This window comes from Micromys minutus, assembly GCF_963924665.1.
Source record: "Micromys minutus genome assembly, chromosome: 25".
Classification (NCBI taxonomy): Eukaryota; Metazoa; Chordata; class Mammalia; order Rodentia; family Muridae; genus Micromys; species Micromys minutus.
Genome location: NC_137960.1, coordinates 30,856,672 through 30,873,448, shown reverse-complemented (window position 1 = coordinate 30,873,448; position 16,777 = coordinate 30,856,672). Strand labels below are relative to the sequence as shown.

The following is a 16,777-nucleotide window of genomic DNA, read 5'->3' as shown; positions in this document are numbered from 1 at the left end:
GGACCAGAGAGTAGCCAACAGCAGAAAGCCAAGAGTACAGCCAGCACTGAGATGAAAATACCCTGCAAACACCATATGGCTCTATGATGCCAGCTATAGCGAGGGTTGGTTATTCTCTCTCTCTCTCTCTCTCTCTCTCTCTCTCTCTCTCTCTCTCTCTCTCTCTCTCTCTCTCTCTCTCTCTCCCTCCCTCCCTCCCTCCCTCCCTCCCTCCCTCCCTCCCTCCCTCCCTCTCTCTCTCTCTCTCTCTCTCTCTCTCTCTCTCTCTCTCTCTCTCTCTCTCTCCTACCACATCCATGATGCTAGATGAATAAGCCACCTTATTGCTTATTCTGATCACTTAATTATTTCCATTGCTGATACAGTCTTCAAAAATCCTATTTCAGAAGCTTCAGCAAACTTGAAATCACAAAGCCTCAAGACACTGAAGGGTAGTTGAATATTACCTCTTCACAAAAGTGTAACTGGATCTATCCACACGCTTCATTTGGACATTCTTAGGTAGGCAAATACCTACCTCATACATACTTATAAAGAACTTTCCTAACTAGGAATCTTCATTCTAAAAGAAATGTTTTAAAAGTTGTGCCACCAGAAACTTTTATTATTATATTTGACTTGAACAATTCTTTTAACCTATATCATAACAAGAGAAGGAAACAAATATCTTCTCATAAAAGGCATCTCTGAGAGGATCAGATTATAAAAGGGTAGGATGTAGAACCTGAGAAGGTCTAGAGCATCTTCTAAATGGGGTGAATTGGAGCCAATGTGAACTTTTTTTGGGCCTCATTTTCATCAGCCAAAACTAAGGAATTCTGTTAGGAGCCATGAAAACTGTCCTGTGTAGTAGCAACATTATAAATTTGCATGCATGCTAGATAGCATGAGCTTCAATATTTGATTTTGCCTCTTCTACACCTGTCCCTAGTCCATGTATTTAGTCTTGCAACTCAAAGTACTCTACTTGCTAATAATTAAGTCATGCAGCTAAATCCCATTAAGGGGAGCCCTTCTCATTCTGTGCACCAGCAGGGTAAATAGCTACTGGTCATTTGCGACACTCCAGATTTGGTTAGTTCTTCTAAAACTAATTTAAGCTGTTATACAGAGTTTTTTAAGCGAAAACCAAAACCAAAACAAAAACAAACAACAAAAAAACCAACCTCCCCAAAACAAAACAGCAAACAAACAACAACAACAAAACTAAAAAACAAACAAAACCAAAACAAACAAACAACCAAAAAACAAATGACAATAAGTCTAAGCCAACAGGGACAAAATGATAAGTAGCTTTATTAGACAGACGAATAAAATATTGAGCAAATCATACCTGTAAACAAGCAGTTGGCAACTGCATTTGATTTTCTACACATACTTTCCCATTTCCTTCTATCTTTTTGGGCATCTTCATATAGTCCTGATGACCTGTGTATCATTGGGCCTCTAGAAAGGTTTATCTGGGTTTTTAGAATTGCCAAGAATCTAGAGTACAGATTCTAGCATGCAGCTATTTCTCAGTCACTAGCCTTTCTGATTATCATCAGAGCTTTTTATGGAAAATACTTAGGAGTTCTTTGTTTCTCTTTTAGCTTACTTTGGGAAAATCTCTCCTATCTCTCTCTTTTACTTGAGCAAAATGTTGATAGTTGTTTCTTTATGTTCAGGTATTTCTTCCTGCCCTTTCTCTCCACTATATATAGGGAAGAATCTATAAAATGAGGGACCAGAGTATGTGAATCTTCCAGTCCATTTGTGTAGGCAGTCATGTAGAGTTATGCATAAAAATTATTACCCTTTTGATTTTTAGACTTATGAAGAAGAGCTTCTTGCTAGTCCAGTGATGTCTGATGATAATGGACAAATTTCCAGGCCATGGAAAAGCAAACAAAAGTTTGTCAAAACAAAATTTGTCTATAATCATTTGATTATTTGAAAACCTCCTCACACCATACCAAAGCCCAGTAGCTCTTATATCTTGCTTTGCTAGCATGCTTAGTGAATGACACCCTAATTACTGAGTACTTATGCTTGACCAAAACCTGTCCTAATTGCCTTTACTCATTTTTATAATCACAGTTTGATGAAGGTTCCATTTACATTTCACATATGTGAAAAAGTGGTTTAGAAATTTGAATAATTTTTCTAAGGTAAAAATAATAGAATTTGTAACTGACATTAGCAGCAGCTCCAGAGTCTATGCCTGCAAACTTTTTGGAGCCTCCCATCTTTTTATAATTGATTCAAGACACACAATTTGGAAGCTTGGTATATGCTAGTGAGACATGGTGAAGGATGTGGCTTAATTCCACCAAATAACGAGAAATTATCCAAATCATTTCTTAAAATAAAGCACCAGACAGAAGCCCATTTTATTAGAGGTGGTTGATTTGTCTGTCTCTCACAGTGAAAGGTGATCGATCTGCATCTCTATACTACATCCTGATTAAATATGAAAAAAAGCAATTCTGCTCTGGGATGGTACTGACACCTTAACTGCATTCCATTTGAATAACAAGAAATATAAATGCATAGATAATTGAAGGAGAAGTGGACCTCATCTTCTTACAGGAAGGAAAACACAGACCCAGGTCTTTGAAGGTTGATACCTGAGCATAGTTTGATACTGAAAGGATGGAATTAAAATCAACAATTTCTTTTTTTTCAGAGCTCACTTTTCCTGTTATCTGTTGGAAACACAAGTATTTTAAAAGTGCCACAGATGTGCTGATGTCATGGGGTTCTATTTTTAATAAAGCTTTCCATAATTCACTTGTCTTTTTTCCTACGGTTAATGACAACGGGGAAAAAAATAATAAGGCCATCCCAATTCTAAAAGGTAGATATTTCTCATCCACTTCTGAGTCAGAAAAATCATATGCAGAATCTAGGTGGCAGAGACCATGGAAAAGGCAGAAAAGCAAACTTGTAACCCCAGAGGGTGTAGCTCAATATTGCTGAACCCAGCCATCATCACTGTGCTTTTCGTGGAGAAATTCTTTTGATGCAGAGAATCCTATCAGGTTCTGTAAATTGTCCATGTTTCTTGAATTTAATGTTGGGAGGAAGGTAAGTCTAAGGCTCAGGATTCTAAAGCAGACAGACACGCCATTCAATCCTTACAGTCTGTGTGTTTTCTAAAGATGTTCTCCAAACCCTTGGTGCTAAAGAATACTTTAAAAAAAATATCATAAAATCCCTGCAGGATTATTTAGCTATGAAAACTGCTTTATTTTTTTCTTCTTTCTATTAAAACACAGTCAAGTCCGGTGAGATAAAGATGGAGGGGTTTCCATAATAAATTTCAGAACATAGAATGGTGATGGAGTAGGGAATTTAGGAAGTTTTGAGTGAGTGACATTGTGAATACATGTGCATCATTGACACCAGCACTGCTATTTCATGCAAGACTCCAAATCTTCTGACCCACAGGAGGCTGCATCCTGGAGTCTCAGATGGATGACAAAGCCTTCATCAGTGGACTAAGAGCATCTTGACAGAGTGTACAATAACAAACAACAAACAAACAAACTCCACCAAAGCTTTCCCTCTTGATTTACTTAGGACCTGAAGATCGCCACCTTAGAGATTCCTCCTACTGGAATTAGCTCAACCTGTCTCCCTGATCCAGCTGTGTGCCATAAACCCTGCCTGTACATTTATTTGTACGTAATAAGCCTCTAAACTTATTCAGCTGTATGCAGTAATACCACTTCTCTGTTCTCCATGTAATGACCATGCTGAGCATCTAGGGTGCTGCAGTTTCTCCAGCAGAGAGCCCAGGCCACCGGATTCTAGCTTTGGGTGTGTATTCTACCTGTGCTTTGCTGTTCTGCTCAAGTTCAAGTCCCTGGAGACTGTGCATGAATACAGCAGTAATATCTGAATTGACTATGTGTTCCTATGTATGCTGGGATTGAGACTAAAGGGCACGGAGAAGTTGAGATGCTCTATCAACAATATTCTAATGCTACATCTTTTTATTCATTTCACTTCAATTGTTTTACTTTTTTGCTGAACTGTATTGCATTGATTAACATTCTGAGAGTCTTATTACTCTCAGCAAAGTAATTTTCTTCAGCCTGGACTAGCTTGCCCCAGAACAGAACCATCACCCAAGGTTATCAATCCATTGATGGCTCAGATTTTTCTCTCTTTAGAAGTTGATCACAGAACCACAAGAAGTCTAACAATTAAGGTGCCAGTGGGTTCAGCTGAAAAGCCAAAGTACTAGTATGGCAAGAAAAACTAACAACACGCAGGCCATAGTGGGGAAACCAAATTTAGGAAACAAGGAAGGTCTTGCTAGAAAGTAGTTGAAAAACCATGTGGCTTCAGAAGAACGGAGGTAACAGTTTGACTCTTCGGAGGAATATCATTTTTCTACTCTTTTCTTGGAAATCATACTTCTTTCTTCTTCACTGTTAGCCAGCAAAAAACAATCGATTTCTGGAATCTTGTCACAAATGTTGTGAGACAGGAGTCTCAGCTGAAACGAGACAATTATATTCTTTTGATATTTGAAAGATTTCTGTTCATTTTCCTGTACAAAATTTATATCAGTGAAGAAAAACGAATTTTTTATCAATGTTGTTAATTTGAATTGTTACCATTTCTTGTCATCAGGCTTGAGGAGATAATGCTGTGGTTTTAAACCTACAGAGACAACTCACAGTCATTAAATGGTTCCAGAACTTTCTAAAGTAAAATACATGCTACACATTCAACGTGGTTTCTAAACACTTAAGGTGCAACACACATACAACGTATTTAAAGTAAGCAGCACCACACAGTGGCCGGATAAGGAATAGCGTTTCAGAAACTTCAGCATTGGTTGACGGTGTAGGATTGTTTCTTTTCCTTTTCAAGAATTTAGGTGCAATGTGGTGTTATTTTCTGTGGAAACACATATGTTTCAATGGTTTTTGATACTTGACTTCTTGACAGAAAAATTTGTTGGCTAAATAGAAAACCTATTTACAAATGAAAATGTGAATGGCAAAGAAAAAAAAATAGTTGTCATATTTTACCATGTGTGGTTATGTTTATTAAAACCAAATGCATTTCAAAAAAATTTAGTGATTAAAAAAACACCATTGCCTGAGGCCATTCCTTTTTATCCTCTGACAAAGAGAACATTTTATTACTAAATTTAATCTGCTGAAAATCAAATTTTATAACTCAAAAATTGGGGCAAACTAAAACATTGCTTCATTTTTTTAATGCTATTATAGAGATTGCTTTAGCTCAGTGAAAGCAAAGTAAAACTCTGATACTGTACTTTCACCTGCATTTGGCATATAACTTAGTCTACACATGAAGTACAAAACAGGTGTGAAAATCACTCTCTCCAGGCATCAGGGCATCATTGGAGTACAAGGACCCTAATTTCTAGAATGTATTCCATTTGTGTCACAGTGGCATTGTCATCTTTTCTGAACAATGCTTATTCTTTTAATACTTCCTCTGATGTCCTTAGTGAATAGCCTTCCTCATTCAGTATTCCTCCATAGATGAAGGGTTTTCAAGAGAACTCCAGCAGAGTTGCTGGTATCTAAAGAGCCATTTTCTCATTATTTAACTTTTTCAGACGACTTGCTAGAGAAGAAACATGATTAGAAACAGAGTTGCAAAAATATCATGCTGTTAAAAAGACTGTATTACTAAGACTGGGAAGCCCAGGGAGCATCTGCAAATGACTAACAGAACATAAAAGGAAAAATGGCCCCTACACAGCCCAGGTGATGCACAAGTGACGCCAGCCCACAGGGTCCAGTAGTTTAGTGTTCTGGATAGCTCCTCAACACAAATGTCCTGTTATTAACTGTAGTTTCTTATTTTCTCCATACTCTGTAAAAGAGAGGACATTGAAAATTGTTATTTTATTTTATACATATAGTGTTGTGCTGAACGTGTGTTTGTGTACCACCTGAGAGCGTGGTACCTGAGGAGGCTAAAAGAGAGCACGAAATATCCTGGTGCTAGAGTTACAGGCAATTGTCAACCTCTATGTGGATGCTGGAAACCAAACCCTGGGCTACTATAATATTAATAAATGTTAACTGCCGAGCCTTCTCTCTCTAGCCCCAATTTCTCTGTTCCTAATGTTCTGGTATGTGGGTTCTGACTTGCTAAGGACAGAAGACCTTGGGCCCAAAGTAATCGAAACCAAAAGCTAGCAAAAGATGTTCCTGAAAGATTGCCTTTTTTTTTTTTTTTTTTTTTTTTTAGGTAAACAAAGCCAGAATCTGTGCCACATAAAACCTGCTTTCTGAACTGAACTCTTACACACTGCCAAACATCAGAAAACTAAGGAGCCTTGACTGCAGAAATGCTGCTGGCTGTCTTCACTTGCTTCTCCTACATATCTTATTCTTTGCTCACAATGTGCAATATTTCATCTTATCCATAATAAGGGCACTGTTCCTTTCTGCACCAACTGCTCATGAGCTTTCCACAGGGGCTCCAAATAGCTTGCCTGTTACTTGTCAGAGCTACATCACCCGGTGGGCAGAAAAATAAGAACCTTAAAAAAATGTATGTGTGTTTTACCTGAAGGCATGTCTGTGTGCCGCATGGATGCATGAAGGCCAGAATAGAGCATAGAATATTCCAGAATTGGAGTTACAAATAGTTGTGAGATACTATGAGGGTGCTCAGAATCAAAGTAGTCTTCTGGCCAGTCCCAGAGATGCCCCCCCAATATTCGTTTTCACTCTCAGCCCTCTCCCTCCCTTCCTACTTCCATACCTGATCATCATCCTCATACCCTTTCTCACCTCCTCCCCTGCCCAGTCCCCTCCTTCCATCCACCTCTGATGACTATTTAGTTTCCCCTTTGGAATGGGACTCACACATCCTCTCTTGGGCCTCCTCATTAACCAGTTTTTTCGAGTCTGTGGGTTGTAGCATGGTTATTCTACAATTGACCAATGTCCGAATACAAGCAAGTACACCCTGTATACGTTTTTTTCTGGTTGAATGTTACCTCACTCAGGATGATATTATCAAGTTCCATCCATTTGCCTGAAAATTTCATGATGTCTTTGTTTTTAATAGATGCCTATGTCCTATTGTGTCTCTATATCACATTTTCTTTATCCATCCTTTAGCTGAGTCTCATCTAGATTGTTTCCAGTTTCTGATTATTACAAAAAAAACTGTTTTGAACATAGTTGAACAAGTGCCCCTGTGGCATAGTTGATCATCTTTTTGGTATATGCCCAAGAATATAACTTTGTATTGAGATAGAACTAACCCCACATTTTCTGAGAAACTCTCAAATTTATTTCCAAAGTTGTTGTACTAGTTTGCACTTCCATGAGCAATGAAGTAGTGTTTCCCTTTCTCCACATCCTTGCCAGCATGGGCTGTTACTTGAATTTTCCATCTCAGTCTTTCTGATGGGTGTAAAATGGAATCTCAGAGTCATTTGATTTGTATTTCTCTAATAACTAAGAATGTTAACTATATCTCTAAGTGCCCCTTGGCCATTAGAAATTCCTGTATTGAAAAAAAAAAGGTGTTTAGCTCAGCTTCCCATTTTTATATTGGATTATTTCGTTTGTTGATATCTAATTTCTTAGTTTCTTTATATATTTTGAATATTAGTCCTTTCTCATATGTAGTGTTGGTGAAGACCTTTTACCATTCTGGAGTCTGCTAATTTGTCTTATTAATGGTATCCTTAGCCTTGCAGAAGCTTTTCAGTTTAATAAGGTACCATTTATTAATTGTTGATCTTAGTGCCTGAGCTATTGGTGTTCTGTTCAGGAATGTTTCTCCCGTGTCAGTGAGTTCTTCACTTTCTCTTCTATTAAATTTAGTGTGTCTAGTTTTATGCTGAGGACTTTGATCCACTTGAACTTGAATTCTGTGCAGGGTAGTAGAAATCAGTCTATTTCCATTCTTCTACATTCAGACTTGGGATGAGGGAGGTTACAAGGAGTCTATGAGGCTAACCCTAGCTGAGAGTCCTACTAGTGTAGGGGTGAGGAAATACTGAGACTGAAGTAGCCACATCCTGTAGACTGGAAGTCCTGTAGGCAGGACTGTAGGCAGGACTTCCATTAGAAGAAGGCAGACACCAAACCATCTACAAAACCTTCAACCCAAAATTTGTCCTGTCTACAAGATGTGCAGCAATAAAGATGGAGGAGAAACTGAAGGAACAGACAACCAATGACCGGCTCAACTTGAGAACCATCTCATGGGAGAGAGCCAACCCCTGATATTATTAATGATACTCTGCTATGCTTGCAGACAGGAACTAGCATAACTGTTTCCTCTGAGGCTTCATCCAGCAGTGGATGGAAACAGATGCAGAGACCCACAGTCAAACATTGGGCAGAGCTCCAGGAGTCTTGGAAAAGCTTAGTATAGAATTTGAGTGAGCTGGAGGGGTCAAAGTGACATACAGAGTCGACCAAATAAGGCCCATAGAGGCTCACAGATACTGAACCTCAAACCCAAGAGCATGGACCTAGCCTCTTCTACATTTGTACCAAATGTGCAGCTTCTTCTTCATGCAGGTTCCCTAACAAGTGGAGTGGGGGCTGTTTTTGACTCTGTTGCCTGGCATTGGATCTCTTTCCCCTAACTGGACTCTCTAGTTGGGAAGCAATGGGAGAGAATAAACTTCTTTCTTCAGGCACTAGTTGTCCTAAGGTGATATCTGGAATGAGAAGGGGAAGGATTAATGTGGAGAGGGGTTTGTAAGGACTGGAGGAGGATAGGAAGGAGAGGGCTGCAAATGGATGTAAAATGAATAAAGAAAATGAATTATGATCAGGCGCTCAGGTCATCCACCACCAGGAACAGCGGAGATCTAGGGACACAGGCCTGGTGAGAAGGCATTCCGAGTGGCCGGGGAGCAGAGATCTCTGCCGAGCACACAGAAAGTCAGCCCCCCCCCATTTGTTTCAGAGAACCAGGAAACCTGCATTGTGCTGTCTGTTTCCAGCCAGCAGCCCTTGGGTGCAAAATAGGTGCTCAGGCCATCCACCACCAAGAACAGCGGAGATCCAGGGACACAGGCCAGGTACAATGAAGAGGCAAGAACCAATCTCTGAAAACAAGATCATGTATAAACACAGACAACAAGATGGAAAGAGGAAAGTGAAAGAACGTACCCTAGGGAAACGAAGACAACCTGGCAACACCAGAACCCAGATCTCCCATCACAGCAAAGAGCTGAATGCCAAACACTCCAGAAAAAGAAGACTCGGACCCGAAATCATACATCAAGATGATGATAGAGATCCTTAAACAAGAGTGGGAGGAAAAGCATAAAGAATTAGAAGCTTTTAAAGAAGAAACAAGAAAAACACTCAGAGAACTCAAAGAACTAGAAGAAAACAGAACCAAAGAGAGGAAGAAATGGAAGAAGGAATTTAAAATGGAAACAATAAAGAAAACACTAAAAGAGGTAACCCTAGAGGTAGAAAACCTAAAAAAAAAATCATGAGTCACAGATACAAGCATTTCCAACAGACTACAAGTGATAGAAGAGAGAATCTCGGGGGCCGAAGACAACAGTGAAAACAGACAAAACAGTCAGAGAATATACAAAAACCAAAAAGCTCCTAACCAAAATGTCCAGGAGATCCAGGACACAATGAGAAGACCAAACCTAAGGATAATAGGAATAGAAGAGGGCAAAGAATATCTACTAAGAAGCACAGTAAATACCTTCAACAAAATCGTAGAAGAAAACTTCCCTACCCTTAAGAATGAGATGACCATGAACATAAAACAAGCCTACAGAACTCCAAATAGGTTGGACCAGAAAAATTCCTCCTGACACATAATAGTCAAAACACCAAGTGCCCAAAGAAAAGAAAGAATATTAAAAGCAGTAAGAAAAAGAAGGTCATGTAACATATAAAGGCAGACCTATCAGAATCACACCCGATTTCTCAACAGAGACTATGAAAGCTAGAAGATCCTGGATAGAAATCATGCAGACCCTTAGAGAGCACAAGTGTCAGCCCAAGCTGCTATACCCAGAAAAACTCTCAATCACCATAGATGGAGAGACCAAGATATTCCAGGACAAAACTAAATTTACACATAAATATTAAAATTTATCTGACCACAAACCCAGCACTACAACGAATTATAGGTGGAAAACCCAATACAAGGAGGGGAACTACATCCTAGTAAAAACAAGGAAACTCCTAAGCCAGAAAACCAAAACAAGTAAGACACACAGGCACAATTCTACCTTTAAAAGCAAAAAATACCAGGAAACAGCAATCACTATTCCTTAATATCTGTTAACATAAATGGACTTAATTCCCCAATAAAAAGACATAGGCTATCAGACTGGATACATAAACAAAACCCAGCATTTTGCTGCATACAAGAAACTTATTTCATAGTCAAAGACAAACACTATCCCAGAGTAAAAGGTTGGGGAAAAAACTTCCAAGCAAATGGCCCCAAGAAGCAAGCTGGAGTGGCCATTCTCATATCGAATAAAGTAGATTTTCAACCAAAAGTTATCAAAAAAGATAAGGAAGGATACTTTTTACTCATTACAGAGGAAAAATGTCAGGAGAAACTCTCAATCCTTAACATATAGGCTACAAATACAAGAGCATATTCATAAAAGAAACCCTACTAAAGCTCAAAAAATACATTGCGCCCCACACAATAATAGTGGGAGACCTCAATACCCAAATCTCACCAATGGACAGATCATGGAAACAGAAACTGAAAAATGACACAGTAAAACTAGCAGAGGTTTTGAACCAACTGAATTAATAGATATCTTTAGAACATATCATCCTAAAACAAAAGAATACACCTTCTTCTCAGCACCTCTGGGCACCTTCTCAAAAACTGACCACATAATTGGTCACAAAACTAGCCTCAATAGATATAAGAAGATTGAAATACTCCTATGCATCCTCTCAGATCACCATGGTCTAAGGCTGGTCTTTAATAACAACAAAATCAACAAAAAGCCCACATACACAAGGAAACTAAACAATGCTCTATTAAACGATAGCATGATCAAAGAAGAAATAAAGGATTTTCTAGGAATCAGTGAAAATAAAAACACAACATACCCAAACCTATGGAATGCAATAAAAGTAGCACTAAGAGGAAAACTCATAGCTCTGAGTGCTTCTAAAAAGAAACTAGAGAGAGCATACATCAGCAACTTGACAGCACAGCTAAAAGCTCTAGAACAAAAGGAAGCAGATACACCCAAGTGGAATAGACAACAAGAAGTAATCAAACTTAGTGCAGAAATAGACCAAATAGAAACAAAAAGAACCATTCAAAGAATCAATAAAACAAGAGCTGGTTCTTTGAAAAAATTAACAAGATTGATAAATCCTTACCCAGACTAACTAGAGGGCAAAGAGAGAGTATCCAAACTAACAAATTCAGAAAGGAAAGTGGAGACATATCAACTGAAAGTAAGGAAATTCAAGAATCATCAGATTCTACTACAAAAGCCTATATTTAACAAAGCTGGAAAATTTGGAGGAAATGGGTGAATTCCTAGACAGATACCAGATACTAAAGTTAAACCAGGACCAGGTAAACCATCTAAATAATCCCATAACACCTAAAGAAATAGAAGCAGTCATCAAAATCCACCCAACCAAAAAAAGTCCAGGTCCAGATGGGTTCAGTGCAAAATTCTATCAGACATTTATTGATGAACTAATGCCAATACTCTCCAAGCTATTCCACAAAATAGAGTCAGATGGATCACTATCTTACTCATTTTTCCAGGCCACAATAGACATTGTTCCTAAACTACATTGAGACCCTACAAGGAAAGAGAACCTCAGACCAATCTCACTTATAAACATTGATGCAAAAATACTCAACAGAATCCTTGCAAACCAAATCCAAGAACACATCAAAATGATCATTCACCAGGATCAAGTAGGCTTCATCCCTGGGATGCAGGGATGGTTTAATATACGGAAATCCATCAATGTAATCCAACATATAAACAAACTCAAAGAAAATATCCACATGGTCATCTCACTATATGCTGAGGAAGCATTTGACAAACTTCGACACCCCTTCATGTTAAAAGTCTTGGAAAGAACAGAAATTCAAGGCCCATAATTAAACATAATCAAAGCAATACCCAGAAAACTAATAGGCAACATTAAACTTAATGGTGAGAAACTTGAAGCAATACCACTAAAATCAAGGACTAGACAAAGCTGCCCACTCTCCCCCTACCTATTCAACATAGTGCTGGAAGTCCTGGCCAGAGCAATTAGACAGCAAAAGGAAATCAAAGGGATACAAATTGGAAGGAAGAAGTAAAAACATCACTGTTTGCAAATGACATGATAGTGTAAGTGACCCTAAAAATTCCACCAGAGAACTTCTACAGTTGATAAGTTCAGCAAAATGGCTGGATATTAAATTAACTCAAAGCAGTAGCCTTCCTCTACTCAAAGGACAAACATATGGAGAAAGAAATTAGAAAAAAGATGCCCTTCACAATAGTTACAAACAATATTAAATACCTTGGTGTGACTCTAACTAAGCAAGTGAAGGGCATATATGACGAGAACTTCATAACTCTGAAGAAGGAAATTGAGGAAGATCTCAGAAAATGGAAAGACCTCTCATGCTTATGGATTGGAAGGGTCAACATTTAAAAATGGCCATCTTACCAAAAGCAATCTACAGACTCAATGCAATCCCCATTAAAATTCCAGCCCAATTTCTCATAGAGTTGGAAAGAGTAATGTGCAATTTCATATGGAAAATTAAAAGACCTAGAATAGCAAAATCTATCCTCAACAACAAGTAAACATCTGTGGGAATCACCATCCCTGACCTCAAGCTATATTACAAGGCAATTGTGTTAAAAACTGCATGGTACTGGTACAGAAATAGGCACGTGGACCAATGGAATAGAGTAGAAGATCCAGAAATGAACCCTCACATATATGGTCACTTGATTTTTGACAAAGGAACTGTAAACATTCAATGGAAAAGGACAGGCTATTCAACAAATAGTGTTTGTTCAACTGGCACTCAGCATTCAGAAGAATGAAAACAGACCTTTTCTTATCTCCTTGTACAAAGCTCAAGTGCAAGTGGATCAAAGATCTCCACATTAAACCAGGTACACTGAAACTATTAGAAGATAAATTAGGGAAAACCTTAGGACACATAGGCACAGGAGAAAATTTCCTGAACAGAACACCAGTGGCTTGTGCTCTAAGATCGACAAATGGGACTTAATGAAATTGCAAAGTTTCTGTAAGGCTAAGGACACTGTCAAGAAAACAAAATGGCAGCCAACAGATTGGGAAGAGAGCTTTACCAACCCCACATCTGATAGAAGCCTAATATCCAAGGTATACAAAGAACTCAAGAAGTTAGACACCAGAGAATCCAACAATCCTATTAAAAAATGGGGTACAGAGCTAAAGAAAAAGGTCTCAATTGAGGAATACTGAATGTCTGAGAAGCATTTAAGGAAGTGCTCGACATCCTTAGTCATCAGAGAAATGCAAATCAAAACAACCCTGAGATTCCAGCTCACACCAGTCAGAATGGCTAAGATCAAAAATTCGGAAGACAGAAGATGCTGGTGAGGACGCAGAGATAGAGGAACACTTCTCCACTGTTGATGGGGTTGTAAACTGGTACAACCACTCTTGAAATCAGTCTGGCGATTCCTCAGAAAATTGGACATAGTACTACATGAAGATGCAGTTATCCCACTTCTGGGCATATACCCCAGAGACGCTCCAACATACAACAAAGATACATGCACCACAATGTTCATAGCAGCCCTATTTATAATAGCCAGAAGCTGGAGAGAACTCATATATTCTTCAGTATATGAATGGATACAATAATTGTGGTATATTTACGCAATGGCGTACTACTCAGCTATCAGAAACAATGACCTTATGAAATTCCTAAGAAAATGGATGGGTCTAGGGAATACTGTCCTGAGTGAGGTAACCCAGTCACAAAAGAACAGACACTGATAATTGGATACTAACCCCAGAAATCTCTAAACACCCCCAGAAACAACATACAGACTTGTGAAGTTCAAGACAAACAAAGGCTAAAAAAAGAAAAAAGAAAAAAAGAAAGAAAGAGAAAGAGAAAAAGAAAAGAAAGCCTTATTCCTTCTTAGGGGGAAAAAAAAATAAGTGCATAGCACCCTCTCAGAGTGTGGTACACCTTAACCTCAAATCATTAATTACTCAATAGCTAAGATAATAGCCGTGTGGCAATTTTTGTTATTCACAAATCATTATGCTTAATCTATAGCCAACAAGAAATCTGTTTCCATGTTATGTTCTGTCCTTCATGTACTTTATGCTTATGGTAACTAGTGGGATTTTTACGCATGTTATCAAACCTGTAAAAGAATTAAGTATTGACAAAATTATTTATATAATGTTATGCTGAGCTACAGGCGACAGCGCTGCAGACACCATTATCCTCTGCTTCCCTGCTGCACGGACGTCGCCGTCGTGCTTGTCTCTCACTCGATTGCTGCCTATTGGTGGATCCATTTAATTCAAGAAAATGGAGACCGAACAGCCAGAAGAAACCTTCCCCAATACCAAAACCAATGGTGAATTCGGTAAACGCCCTGCAGAAGATATGGAAGAGGAGCAAGCCTTTAAAGATCCAGAAATACTGATGAGATGGTTGAATTGCGCATTTTGCTTCAGAGCAAGAATGCTGGGGCAGTGATTGGAAAAGGAGGCAAGAACAGGCTCTTCGTACAGACTACAATGCCAGTGTTTCAGTCCCAGACAGCAGTGGCCCCGAGCGCATACTGAGTATTAGTGCTGAGACTGAGACAATTGGAGAAATTCTGAAGAAAATCATCCCTACCTTGGAAGAGTACCAGCATTATAAAGGAAGTGACTTTGACTGCGAGTTGAGACTATTGATTCATCAAAGTCTTGGCAGGAGGAATTATTGGTGTTAAAGGTGCTAAAATCAAAGAACTTCGAGAAAACACTCAGACAACAATCAAGCTTTTCCAGGAGTGCTGCCCTCATTCTGACAGAGTTGTTCTCATTGGAGGAAAACCTGATAGGGTTGTAGAGTGCATCAAGATCATCCTTGACCTTATATCTGAGTCTCCCATCAAAGGACGTGCACAACCTTATGATCCCAACTTTTATGACGAAACCTACGATTGTGGTGGTTTCACAATGATGTTTGATGACTGCCGAGGACGGCCTGTGGGATTCCCCATGCGGGGAAGAGGTGGTTTTGACAAAATGCCTCCTGGTCGGGGTGGGCGTCCCATGCCTCCTTCTAGAAGAGTTTATGATGATATGAGCCCTCGATGAGGACCTCCTCCACGTCCTCCTGGTCGAGGTGGACGGGGTGGCAGCAGAGCCCGGAATCTTCCTCTTCCTCCTCCACCACCACCTAGAGGGAGAGATCTGATGACTTCCGACAGAAGAGGGAGGCCTGGAGACCGCTACGATGGCATGGTTGGGTTCAGTGCTGATGAAACTTGGGACTCTGCAATTGACACATGGCGCCCATCAGAATGACAAACGGCTTATGAACCACAGGGTGGCTCTGGATATGATTATTCCTATGCAGGGGGTCATGGCTCATACGGTGATCTTGGCGGACCTATTATCACCACACAAGTAACAATTCCCAAAGATTTGGCTGGATCTATTATTGGCAAAGGTGGTCAGCGGATTAAACAAACTCGTCATGAGTTTGGAGCATCTATCAAAATCGATGAACCTTTAGAAGGATCTGAAGATCGGATCCTTACCATTACAGGAACACAGGACCAAATACAGAACGCACAGTGTTTGCTGCAGAACCGTGTGAAGCAGTATTCTGGAAAGTTTTTCTAAGACTAGTGAAGAACTGAAGGAGTCCTGCATCTTTTTTTTAAAATCTGCTTCTGTTTAAAAAGCCAACATTCCTCTGCTTCATAGGTGTTCTGCATTTGAGGTGTAGTGAAATCTTTGCTGTTCACCAGATGTAATGTTTTAGTTCCTTACAAACCGGGTTGGGAGAGGGCATGCAAAAACTAACACTGAAATTTTGAAACAGCAGCAGAGTGAATGACTTTTATTTTTTGTTCATTGTCGGTGGTTTTAAAAATATTCCCCCCCGTGTACTTATTGTGAGCACCTTGCTTTGTGGTCACTGTGACATTGGGGGGGGGGGACAGGGAGGAAAGTAACCGTCCACATGTCTCTGGCATTTGTTCAGAGCAGTGTGCAGAATGTAGTGCTCTTTTGTAAGAAATGTTTTATGATTTTTAAAATAAATTTAGTGAATCTAAAAAAAATAAAATAATGTTATGCTAAAATTCCTTTAAACATCTGTAAATGTATCCTTTTTTAAAAAAATAAAGCAGTATGGGATAATAAAAATATAAAAATTAAAATAAAAGATGACATGGGAAAAAGAAAGTGTCAAAACCAAAACAAAAACCAAACAAAGAAACAAACAAAACAGCACATACAGAATCAATTAAATAGCCATGGCATACACCTGCAGGTAATCAGCAGCTGTCACATTTCCATATTTATCTCATTTGGTCTATTGTGCTTATGTTTGGGCTGAATAATTAACACCAAGTTTGCTTCATTGTTCTCAGAGTTTGTGCTCAACTGACTCTGCCATTTAATTTCCTCTGTTGGAGTCCAAGTACCGCAAGGCCCAGACCATCTCATTTGTACAACCAGACACTGTTCTTGTCAGGTTACACTTAATTAAAGCTCAGCAGTCTATAAAAGAAGTATTGCACTTTAGAAGTGTA

General features: G+C 39.1%; 1 pseudogene across 1 annotated transcript; it reads left to right on the top strand.

Annotated features, from left to right (window-relative positions):
• The first annotated feature begins 14,547 nt into the window (after positions 1 to 14,547).
• On the top strand, positions 14,548 to 15,860 carry LOC308437348 (heterogeneous nuclear ribonucleoprotein K-like; annotated as a pseudogene). Its single transcript has one exon. The product of its transcript is annotated as a heterogeneous nuclear ribonucleoprotein K-like (transcript).
• The last annotated feature ends 917 nt before the right edge of the window (positions 15,861 to 16,777 follow it).